Here is an 11791-nt window from a genome sequence, read left to right as displayed (position 1 = left end):
CACATTGCTATCTATTTCACCAAAAACTTTTTCTTCAATTTTATTTGATTGGTCAAGCGATTAAACATATTTCACAATATTACTTAGTGCAAGAGAAATGAATACCAATGAATTAGTGACCCCAAGTCAATTGATAGATAATTTCCATGATAATTATATAAATAAAAGTAATACTTCCACCGTCCACGATTTAAAGAAGCCTTTTGACTCGGCACAGGTTTTAAGAAATTGTTTGACTTTGTGAAGAAAAGAAAAAGCGAAAGTGAGTGGAATGGATAAAGTATTAGTTTTATATTGGATTGTGAGTATAAAAAGTTGGTGGAATGTGGGGTATGCATACTAAAATGAAATAAAGCAAATGGTTTTATAAATCGTGGACAAAACTAAAATGCAAAATGGCTCTTTAAATGGTTGACAGAGGGAGTACTTTTCTCATTAATATATAATTCCAAATGTGTCATATTATATGTCAAAATCCATCACGAATATGTTAATATTTATGTCCAATTGTGTATTAAAAAAAGCGACTTTTCAGTGATAAATATAGACTTACTTGAGATAACTATTATGACACGTCGTGTTTTTAGCCATGGCTGAATTTGACAGAGTTTGAAGAAGATAAAACCAACCTGAGAGATGAAGGAGAAGATTAGGGTTTAGTAAAATGAAGAGTAATCTTTGTCATTAAGGTATGAATATCCGTGTGTTTATAGGGAGGCAAGATATGTAAACCGAATAGAAAAAGTAAATATTATCGGAAAATATGGTTATTTAGAATATGATTTTTACTAGATTACTTTTTCCATAGTAATATTTGAAGATATCAAGACAAGTTAGATTCATTTTTACTGTATTTTATGATTTATTGTTATATTGTTATATTGTTGATAGGATTTGATTTGTTTTAGTACATATTTATTAAGATTTGGTTTGCTTTTCCTCAATTTGTTAGGATTTGTATCTTTACATATTATCATATGTCAGACCCGAATTCTCCCCTGAGAAAGCGATTTCTCCTATTTTCCTTCAAAGTCACGACTTTCTCCGACGATACTTAATACTCCTTCCGTCCGCCGTTTATAGTTCAATTTTGACTTGACACAGATTTTAAGAAAATTATTTAATTTTGTAATATAAAATGGAAAAATGAGTTAACGGAATGTAGGATCAACCTTTATATATTGGATTTGATAATAGGACGTGAGCAATTATTTGGTTGAAGAGTGTGATTCACATACCTAAAACATTTTTTCACTGACGGAGGAAATAATATATGATCCATAAGTAGAGTAGGTGCGGATTCACTGTAGGGATCATAGTAGGTGCGAATTCACTAATTACTAAGACCTCTTTGTTCTTCATTATGGGAGCTCAGTCAAACTCCAACCACGCGACTGATAAGTACAAAAGATTACACTAGAATCCCTCACAACTATTACAACACAGTAGATAGATCTAGCTAGGGTTCTTGAGTAATCTTCACTCCTTGGTAATCTTGCACACTCAAGTAACTTGTTAGCAAAACTAAGACCAGATCCTTGCGGATCTAAACAATTACTAACACAAGAAGCGAACACAAACAAATAGATCGAAGAACTTTTGGCTCAGAGCCCGCCAAACCACACAGATCTATTCACCAAGAACAAGATCCAAGGGAACACAGATGGATAGGCTTGAGTTTACCCTCGCACAACCAATACCTCCACCAGAAAGCCTCCACTAACCGAATCAAGTTCTACCGAACAACTCTCAAGAAGAACACTCAATCTCCACCAAACCTTAGATTTCTCCAGAACACAAGCAATCGAAGGGATTGTTTTCACAGCACTCTCAGAAGATCAATCTCTCAAAGATACCGAGAAGATACTCACCAAAACCACCAGAGAACTCATCGAAGAAGAAGGGAGAACAGGAGAGAGAGAAAAAGCTTCGAGAGAAAGAGAGAGAGTATCAGAATTGAACAGTAAGTAAGCCCAATCGGTCCTCACACACATAACAAGAGAACCCTACATCCAACGGTGCAGAAGCTTGATCCGAGTGAGGAAGCACGTGGCAGCATCTGGTGTAAGGAGATAAGTAATTGGGCTCAGCCCAATTAATTCCTTCTGGGCTCAAAGAAAAGATAGCCCAAATAATAGTCAACACCATTATCCAACATACTCCAAAGGACATTATTCTGGGAAACCAATCACATGTTATAGGCTAAGGCATTTTCATCACAGCCTACAAGACAGTTTCCTCAGCACCAAAGGACTAAGTCCACAAGCAATTTGGAAACCACCAGGTTGCCTTTTGACATCACGCCCATTAGTCTAAAGGACTTTATGCCTCAAGCCACTTATCACCCTTACCACAGCTGATAAGAAGGCTCATGTCTTTCCCCCGGGACATGCAGCCTATCCTAGATCAAAATGCAAGTATTTTATGCAGAAAAGAAGTTTTTCTAAGGGTAAGGGCTTAGTTCCCATGTCAGCTGGGTTTTTATCTGTATGCACTTTTTGAAGAAACACTTCACCCTTTTCTAAAATATCTCTAATGTAATGAAACCTTACATCTATATGTTTTGTCCTATCATGGAAAACATGATTTTTACATAATTGAATTGCAGATTGAGAATCAGAAAAAAAGTAGGAGAATCCTTCACAAACTTGAGTACAGAGAGTACCCCTTTTAACCACACAGCTTCTTTCATTGCTTTAATGATAGCAATATATTCTGACTCAGTAGTGGGCAGGGCCACTATATGCTGCAATTGAGACTTCCAACTAATACATGACCTGTAAACAGAAAACACATACGAAGTAGTAGACTTCCTCTTATCCCTGTCATTAGCATAATTGGAGTCCACATAACCAGTAAGGATAACACCCTCATCACACTTGGAGTAGCACAACCCATAACTTGTTGTGTTCTTCAAGTACCTCAAAAGCCATTTCAAAGCTTCCCAATGCACTGGATCTGGATTGGACATATATCTGCTCAGGCATGAGACAACATATGCTATGTCTGGCCTAGTGCTCACCATCAAATACATCACAGAGCCAATCACATTAGCATAGGGAATTCTCTTCATAGCATCAACTTCAGTCTGGGACTTGGGGCACAGGTCTTTACTCAACATAAAATGAGCAGCTAAAGGCATAGAAGCAAGCTTAGCATCAAACATGTTAAATTTCTTCAGAATTTTGTACACATAAGGCTCTTGATGCAACACAAGGGTGGATGTTTTTCTATCTCTATAGATATTAATTCGTAAGATTTTCTGAGCATCACCCAGATCCTTCAGGTCAAAATTCTCACTCAAAGCAGCTTACACACCCTTAATGGGCATATCATCAACATATAAAAGCAAGAACACAGGCACCGTATCAAGATTCTTAACATATAAGCATGCATCAAAGGTACTTCTAACAAAGCCTAACTTCTGCATACATGTGTTAAACTTGATATTCCACTGCCTAGGGGACTGTTTTAAACCGTATAAGGCCTTTTTCAACAAGCATACATGATTGATAAACTTGGGATCAACAAAGCCCTTAGGCTGTTTCATAAAAATGGGCTTATCAAGATCAACATGTAAGAAAACAGTTTTAATATCCATTTGCTTCAATTTCCAATTAAAATGAGCACACAAAGCAAGCATAATCCTGATAGTAGTAAATTTAACAACAGGGGCAAAGATTTATGTGTAATCCACTCCCTCTTGTTGAGTAAAGCCCTTAGCAACAAGTCTGGCCTTGTACCTCAAACCCTCCACCTCATTTTTCAACTTATAAAGCCACCTGCAATCAACCATAGATGCACCAGGAGGTAGAGGTACAAGAACCCAAGTAAGATTGATTTTCAAAGAATGCATCTCCTCCAACATGGCCTTATACCACTGACTCCAGAATTTAGACTTAGTAGCTTGCTTATAAGTTTGGGACTCATCCCCATTGGATTCATGCACATTGGAAGCCAAGTTTATAAGAGCAACTAAACCAACAAAGGCATCAAACTTAACAGGTTTTTGCACATTAGTTCTTCTTGTTCTATCTCTAGCAAGCACATAATCCTGTAAGTTAGGAGCATCAATGGCATTCTGAATGCAAGCAGGCTATTAATCACATTCTGAATAGGAGCAGGAGGATCATTTCTAACAGGGCTATCATGCATATCAGGCACATTGCTCATTAACATTTTGGGCAGGAATATCATGCATCACATTTGGATTTCCTTCATCAGAAGTCTTATTAGGTGTATAGACTGGATAGGTGTTCCAAAATGGCTGCTCCACCTCACTTGGAGCATCACTGGGATGCTCCACTGCACTGAGTGTATCTGTGGACTCCACCTCATTGAGGGGTTCATTGTCCACATCTATAGGATCTGGGCTACTTGTCAGTCTTAAGCAGGGGAATTCATCTTCATTGAAGACTACATCTCTACTTATTATGACCTTGAACCCAGGTTCATCCCTTAGCCAGACTCTATAACCTTTGACACCCTCAGGATAACCTAGAAAAACACTTTTCCTAGATCTAGGCTCAAGTATATATCTAGGCTCAAGTTTATCAGACTTAGTATGCACAAAAGCAGTACAGCCAAAAACCCTTAGTTGAGAAAAGTTAAGAGGCTTTCCATACAACACATATTCAGGACACTGACCAACCAGAGGCACAGAAGGAGACCTATTTACCAAATAAGTAGCAGTTAAAAAAGCCTCACCCCAAAACTTTTTTGACAAACCAGACTTAGAGAGCCTGCATCTCACTTTATCAAGCAAAGTCTTGTTCATTCTCTCAGCAACCCTATTTTGCTAAGGGGTATAAGGCACAGTTTTATGCCTTTTGATTCCAAAACCATCACATAAATCATCCATTTGATTATTACAAAACTCCAGGCCATTATCAGTTCTAATAGCCTTAATTTTGCCCCCATACCCTCATTTTCAAGAGCAGTACAAGACATCAAGTTGTAGCACAGATCTGGAACATATCTAACATCCTTCAAGTTGAGCACATAACCATTTTCAAACTTCAAACACACACTGCCAATACCAAGAATTTCACATTTCTTGTCATCAGCCATTGACACAAAAGTTTAGTTACAGGTTTCAGCTCAGAAAACACTTCCTTGAAAGGACTCACATGATAAGTACATCCAGAATCACATAGTCAATAATTAGATATAAAAGGACAGGCAGTAGAAGCATTCACAAATTACAGATCATGCACCATGGACACAGAATCATTCATATTATCATAAGTAGCCACAATAACAAGGGTTTCAAGCTGGGTGTTGTTGTTGGGAAACTTATTCTTCTTAGGCTTAGTAAAATCTTTCTTATAGTGTCCAACCTCTACAGTTGAAATATTTTCTATAGGATTTAGGGTCCTTGCTTCTAGACCTAGACCTAAACTTCTTCCTAGAGTTTGAGCCATTACCAGAACCTCCATTGGGCTCATTGCCCCCTTCAGATTTAGATCTACCTCTGACATTTATTACTTTGTTATAAGCATTCTTATCAGCAGCTCTCTCCCTAAGCTCAAATTCTTTAGATTTCAGGGAGCTAATAATAAGGTCTAGAGGAGCAGAATCTCTACGATACTTAATGGCAGCCTTAACATCACTATAGGAATCAGGTATAGCATTCCTCAGAGCTATGCTAGTTATTCATCTATAGTTTTATTACCTGATCTCTTAATGTCCTGGACAAGCTTCTGAAACCTATCCACATTGTCATCAATATCTTTAGCAAGATCAAGCTTAAACTTAAACAACTTTTCAAGTAGATACATTCTTGAAGACATAGAGGTTTCAGTATACAGAGTATCAAGCAATTTCCACATTTCCTTATGATCAACTTTTTTAATCACATAATCAGAAAGATTTAGCACAATAGTAGCTCTTGCCACTTCATTCATTTCTTCCATTTTGTCCTGAGCAATATCCTCAGACAAAGTACCTTCAACACCCTTGAAAACCTTTTGTTGAATCAAAACACACTTCATTTTTTTTTCCAAATAGAAAAATCGTTTTTACCATTATAGGGAACCAAACCAACAGGTTGAGCCATTTTAACAAGAAATTTTGCAAGAACACAGGAACCAAGACAGAAACACAAAGCCTTACACACCTGAGAACACAAAGACATACACAAGAAGCACAAGGACAGTACACAACTTTCACACAACAGAAAGAACCTCAAATCCTTGACTATCACGAGCAAAACTGGCCAAGGCTATCCCAGCTCGCAATCACTCACTACTGGAGAACGCAGGGGGTCACTTGGGCAGCACAAGATGCTTGGTGGTCAAGTAAAATGAGATCACAAGATCATAGAGAACAAGAACCAGTGGATGCAAGACAGAAACAGAAAACACAAAAAGTCCTAAGTCCTTACCAGGGACTGTCTACCACAAAACAATAGCCCAAGCCTATATTTGGCACTAAACAAGAAAACGAAAAGTCAGAAGATGCATCCAATTTACCAGAGCGAATCCCCTCTCGAGGGAGGATTCCACTTGCCCACCTCCTTTTGCGACTTGGCGTGCCGACCTAATCCCCCCTTGGCTCTGATACCATTGTAGGCATCAGATTAGGTGCGGATTCAGTAATTACCAAGACCTCTTTGTTCTTCATCGGCTACAACAGGAGCATCCTCAAAGTTCTTCTCAGCTATATTTTCATCATCAATGTTCTTCTCAAACCAAGCGGTCACACGGGCAAGCAGGGCGGCTTGGTCCAATCTGTACACACATAATTTTCGTTTTTGTTTCTATTAGAGTTATTTGAAATTGGATTCGATTTTCGTTTTTGTTTGTTGACATGTCCAACGATTCTAGTTCACTCAAGTTTCCAAGAGATGAAGGTATATGTCCTGTGAGGCTATTGTGGGATAGGTTCAAGTATTTGAGAATCTTAAGGTTTCCTATGGAAGGTGGAATATTCCCAGAGAATCTATTGGAGGACAAATCAATTGTTGTAAAGGTTTCCAAAAGTCTCGTAATTAACTGATCCTGACCTTTCAAGTTGAGCCTCATCTCCACGTAATTTAGAAACTCATCATCTTCAATTGCCATTGGCTCAATCATTGCTTTGAAATCGTTGAAACATCTTTGAGGTAGAGCGCCCACAATTCATTATGTGATACATCTAAAACTTGCAACCACCTTGGAAATGGAAAGTTGGTTCGTGAAGGAAGCGACATGTTACCACCAAACTTGTTAGAACTCAACACTAGTACTCGGAAATCGGTTAGGCCTTCCAACCAAAAGGGAAATTCGTCTTGGATACTATTATTTCCAATGTCGAGACCCCTTAGATTTTGGCAATTGATTAAGGATTTAGGTAATCGTCCATGGAATTTGTTATTACCCAAATTGATGGAAATGAGACTACAACCCTCGGTAAAGGTACATGGAATGAGGCCACTAAATTGATTTTCATTTAGGTGAAAGATGGTCAATGATCTGCTGAAGTTCCCAAAGCACTGTGACAGTCTTCCTTCCAAAGTATTATTTGAGAGAAGAAGAAATCGAAGGTATGACAACTTGCAGATGGAGGATGGGAGCTCACTATTTAATTTGTTAGAAGAGAGTTGTAACAACTCCAGACTTAAAAGATTTCCGATTGCAGATGGAATTGGACCTTCAAACAATTTAATTGGAAGATAAAAGAAGGATAAAAATCAAATTTGTTCATACCAAAAATACACATGCATGGCATTTTACTCATCGTAACAATATGTTTGTTATCTGGGTTAGATATTACTCCCCTGTCCACAATTAGGAGGCCCATATTTACATTTTGGTCCGTCTGCAAATAGGAGTCGATTCATTTTTACTATAAATGAAAATAGACCCCACATACCACTGTCTTATTCCACTCACATTTAATTTAAAAGTAATATATAAAAGTAAGATTCATAACTTGTTTCCACTCACTTTCTTAACATTTTGTGGTAGAGGGAGCACACAAAATCAATATGTTTGTTGTCAAGATTTTTCAGTAGAGATATAAGTGCTGCAAATTTGAAAGATTTCCAATGATGGATGGTATTGGACCTTCAAACCATTTATTTGAAATATAAGAAGGATATAAATCAAATTTCTTTACGTCTAAAATTGTACATGCATATAACTAATACTCCATATTGTAGATAAAAGCACCATTTAATTTGTTGGGACATATATAGCCATAACTCATAAATCAAGATTACTCAAGAGATATCAAATTGCAAATGGAGAATGAGAGCTCACCATTTAATTTGTTGGAAGAGAGATATAAGCCCATTAGACTTGATAGATTCCCAATGGTGGATGGTATTGGACCTTCAAACAATTTATTTTAAAGATAAATAAGGATATAAATCAAAATTATTTACTTAAAAAAATGTAGATATATGAATAGCATTTTAATAGCCCATTTATGATTAATGCATTGCAATTCTTTTTAAAAAGTACTAGTAGTATTTAATTCAAACTTATGACACATTAAAAAGAATAAGAAATTCACTAAGGACATGCCAAGCATGCAAATTAATATATATAGCATTGTTATCCAAGTTCCAACTTAATCGGTTTATTAGTTGAGGTATTTTACCTGAAAAGTTATTGGTTGAAAGGTCCAGCTCCCACAAATTTATTAGGTTTCCTATCTCCAGTCGGATGCTGCCTGAAAATGAGTTATTCATAAGAGACAAAACCTTGAGGTTTGTGAGCAAGCCTATTTCTGGTGGAAGTTCCCCACTGAATTTATTGTCTTCAATTATTAGATAGATTAGTTTTCTCCAACTCTTGATGAAACGGGGCAATATTTCACCAGTCAGGCTATTACGAGATAGTCTTAACTCAGATAAATTGCCCAGATTTGACAAGGATGGCGGCAATGGCCCCGAGAGTGAATTATCGGATAAAACTAAGTAGGTCAGCTTGTTACACAGGCTGAGCTCTTGGGGAATGGAGGAATTGAATCTGTTCATTCGAAGGTCTAGAGTTAGGAGATTCGTGAGTAGGCCTATAGAAGGAGGGATTTCTCCTATAAACAAATTATCAATCAGCTCCAGAATTTGCAAGCTTGGAATAAGGCTTACTGAATCAAGAATGTTGCCAGAGAAGAGGTTGTCGGCAAGGCGAAGTTCCTTCAACTTGGAGAGGTTAGTGATATTTGGTGACAGGGAGCCTTGAAAACTATTGCTGGTGAGGTTAAGATATTCAAGTTTGACCAAATTGGTGAACAATGATTTAGGAATTTGGCCTGTGAAGGTGTTTACGGACAAATCAAGAAAAGTAAGGTTGAGACATGTGGTTATGAAGTGTGGGAATTCCGAGTTGAGTTCATTCCAACCAAGATTAAGGTGAGTTAGGAAAGGGAAAGTGGGAAATCGAGACCAGTCAGAAGTTTCAAAGTGATTGAAGCCCAAATCCAAGAAGCGCACCTTCCTCATATTGCCAATCTGATATGGGATTTCTCCAACCATACGGTTGCTGGAGAAGCTCAGGTATCGAAGCTCTGTCAAGCGGCCGATCTCTGGTGGAATGGCGCTGGAAAACAGATTGTTGGAGAGGTCCAAGAGAGTGAGGCTTGTGAGGTTGCCAAGAGCAGCTGGTATGGAGCCTCCGAGAGCATTCCCATTTAGCTTGAAAGTGGTGAGATTCAGCAATGCAGTGAAATGGAACAGGTGCAATGTCCCTGCAAGGCCTGCACCGGAGAGATCAATCCCAGAGACAGATCCCCCATCGTTGCAGCGAATGCCAATCCATCTGCAGTGGTTGCTGATGTTGTTGACGGACCAAGACTTGAGAGAAGCAGAAGATGATAGGCTGGATTTCCATCTCATCAAAGCCTCCGCTTCACTTGTTGCTGCTCTTGAAGGACACAGACAGAGACACAGGGTTAGAAGAGAAAGATATGTAAGAAAAAGGTATGATGTTTTCATGGCTGATGTTTTTGTCTATCTACTCTGCTTCATTTGCTTACTTATATGCAAACTAGGAGATGCCCTTTTACTCAAAATTAGAATAATATATTCCAACAAAGTGTAAAATTTCCATACTTGTGTTGCCCCACTGGAAAATGAGGGAATCTTGGTGTTTAATGTTACACAAACAATAAAAGTAAAAACAGAAACACAAAATTAAGAGTAAAAACAGAAATGATAAAATAGGCCAGCTTTGATACAAATGATTAGATTATATAAATTAACTCTACAATAAAGATTCAAACGTGTTTGAAGTTTGAGCACAGATTGCTTTAATAATTTATTTACATACACAAAAAGAAACGGGGTACTTTACTCAGCTTTCAATTGCAAAGGACAGATTACACTTATATAATGAAGAAAACACAAACACAAGAATTTTAGATATAATATACATGTTATTTGGGAAGCCTAAATAAATGTAAATAGTATAATTCAGTTTTATGAATAATATAAAAACCATTAAAAAGAAATAATTAGATTAAATAAATTAACTCTAGTAATAGAGATACACATTTCCAATTTTTTATTGTCCTATTATTTAAATATCAAAGAAGCTTTTCTAATGCAGAAGCCTATTAATGATGGAATTCCAGCGATCGATGCAAACGACGATGAAAACATCAACTGATTCAGAATCATTTAAAATTCGCACCGAGCTTGGAAAATGGGAGGACATCGTTCAAGGGGTGAAAATGTCATTTTTTTGGTTTTGAGAGGATTTTTAGGAGTAGGGAAAATATGTAGAATGGGGATACTCTCTCCACATTGCAAATGGAGAGTGCTAAAGTGCGCAAACAAGAAGACTAGTATTTAAATTATACAAAACTAATACGCAGTACAAAAAATGAGTTACGCTTCTCCGATCAATTTTACTATCTACATCCGTCATTACTATCTCATATTGCCATTTACAAATATCAATAATTAAAATTCTCATTTAACTTTTACTACTATTTTTGTTAATTGTATGTTAAATTTTATTAATTCACTTTATCCGAATTTTGTTATAAAATTAATAGTAATATTATAAAAATAAAAATTACATTCCACTAACTTTTCTTATAGTATAATTCTTAAAATATGTGTTGATTTAAAATAGAAATAGAGTAACTTACTTGAAGTGTGATTGGGGCTGAGACAATTTGTATTAAAAGCTAAAGTAATTGCAGAGAAGGTAGAATTTTGGAGAAACTTTTCCAAGTCAAGTCAACTAAAAAGAGAAAATTTCCAAAATTGTGCTGTCCCACTGGAAAAACGAGTGAAGCTTATGTAATCAAGTCCCACTTGAAGTATAAACACGAGTGTAGTTATTATTTTGGGCTTTGATAAATTATTTGGTTATGAAAATAAAAGTTACTTTTGGCAAATTACTACCTAATATGTTTTTGGAAAATAAGAGTGGTCATGGAAAATATACGAGAACCCAAGTTTGTATTATAATCACAAGGCTTTGTCAAATTATTTAGTAATGAAAGTAAAATTTTATTTTGGGTCAAATTATGTGTTAATCTTTTGTGCTTTCGTGATATTAGAGCGGTATTAAATATAATTTTATTTTGGGTCAAATTATATGTTAATCTTTTGTGCTTTCGTGATATTAGAGTAGTATCCTACGTCCTTAGCCGTTTATATTAAATATCTCATATTGCAATTTTTAAATACCCTCAATTAAAGGTCTCATTTCATTTTTACTATATTTAATGTAGTAATTGGACTTTACATTCCACTAAATCATTCCACCCTTATTTTGTTAGGAGCATAAAACTATTATTTCTTTCATTCTATCAAAAGTAAGGTGTTTCATTTCGGACATCAATTATATGA

The 11791-nt window shown here is 36.5% G+C and overlaps 2 pseudogenes across 1 annotated transcript; both read right to left on the bottom strand.

Moving 5' to 3' along the window:
- Positions 1-2322: 2322 nt before the first annotated feature.
- LOC148931963 (secreted RxLR effector protein 161 pseudogene) lies at positions 2323-3166 on the bottom strand (annotated as a pseudogene).
- A 3014-nt stretch (positions 3167-6180) lies between these two features.
- On the bottom strand, positions 6181-9929 carry LOC125199894 (uncharacterized; annotated as a pseudogene). The gene is made up of 3 exons (XR_016134957.1): positions 8587-9929; positions 8244-8315; positions 6181-7632 (listed from the first exon to the last, which is right to left on the bottom strand). The product of XR_016134957.1 is annotated as an uncharacterized LOC125199894 (transcript).
- Between the last annotated feature and the right edge of the window lie 1862 nt (positions 9930-11791).

Source organism: Salvia hispanica, chromosome 2 (assembly GCF_029641045.1).
Source record: "Salvia hispanica isolate PSC_SH4W2 chromosome 2, Shi_PSC_v1, whole genome shotgun sequence".
Taxonomy (NCBI): Eukaryota; Viridiplantae; Streptophyta; class Magnoliopsida; order Lamiales; family Lamiaceae; genus Salvia; species Salvia hispanica.
This window is presented reverse-complemented; position numbering and strand designations above follow the sequence as displayed.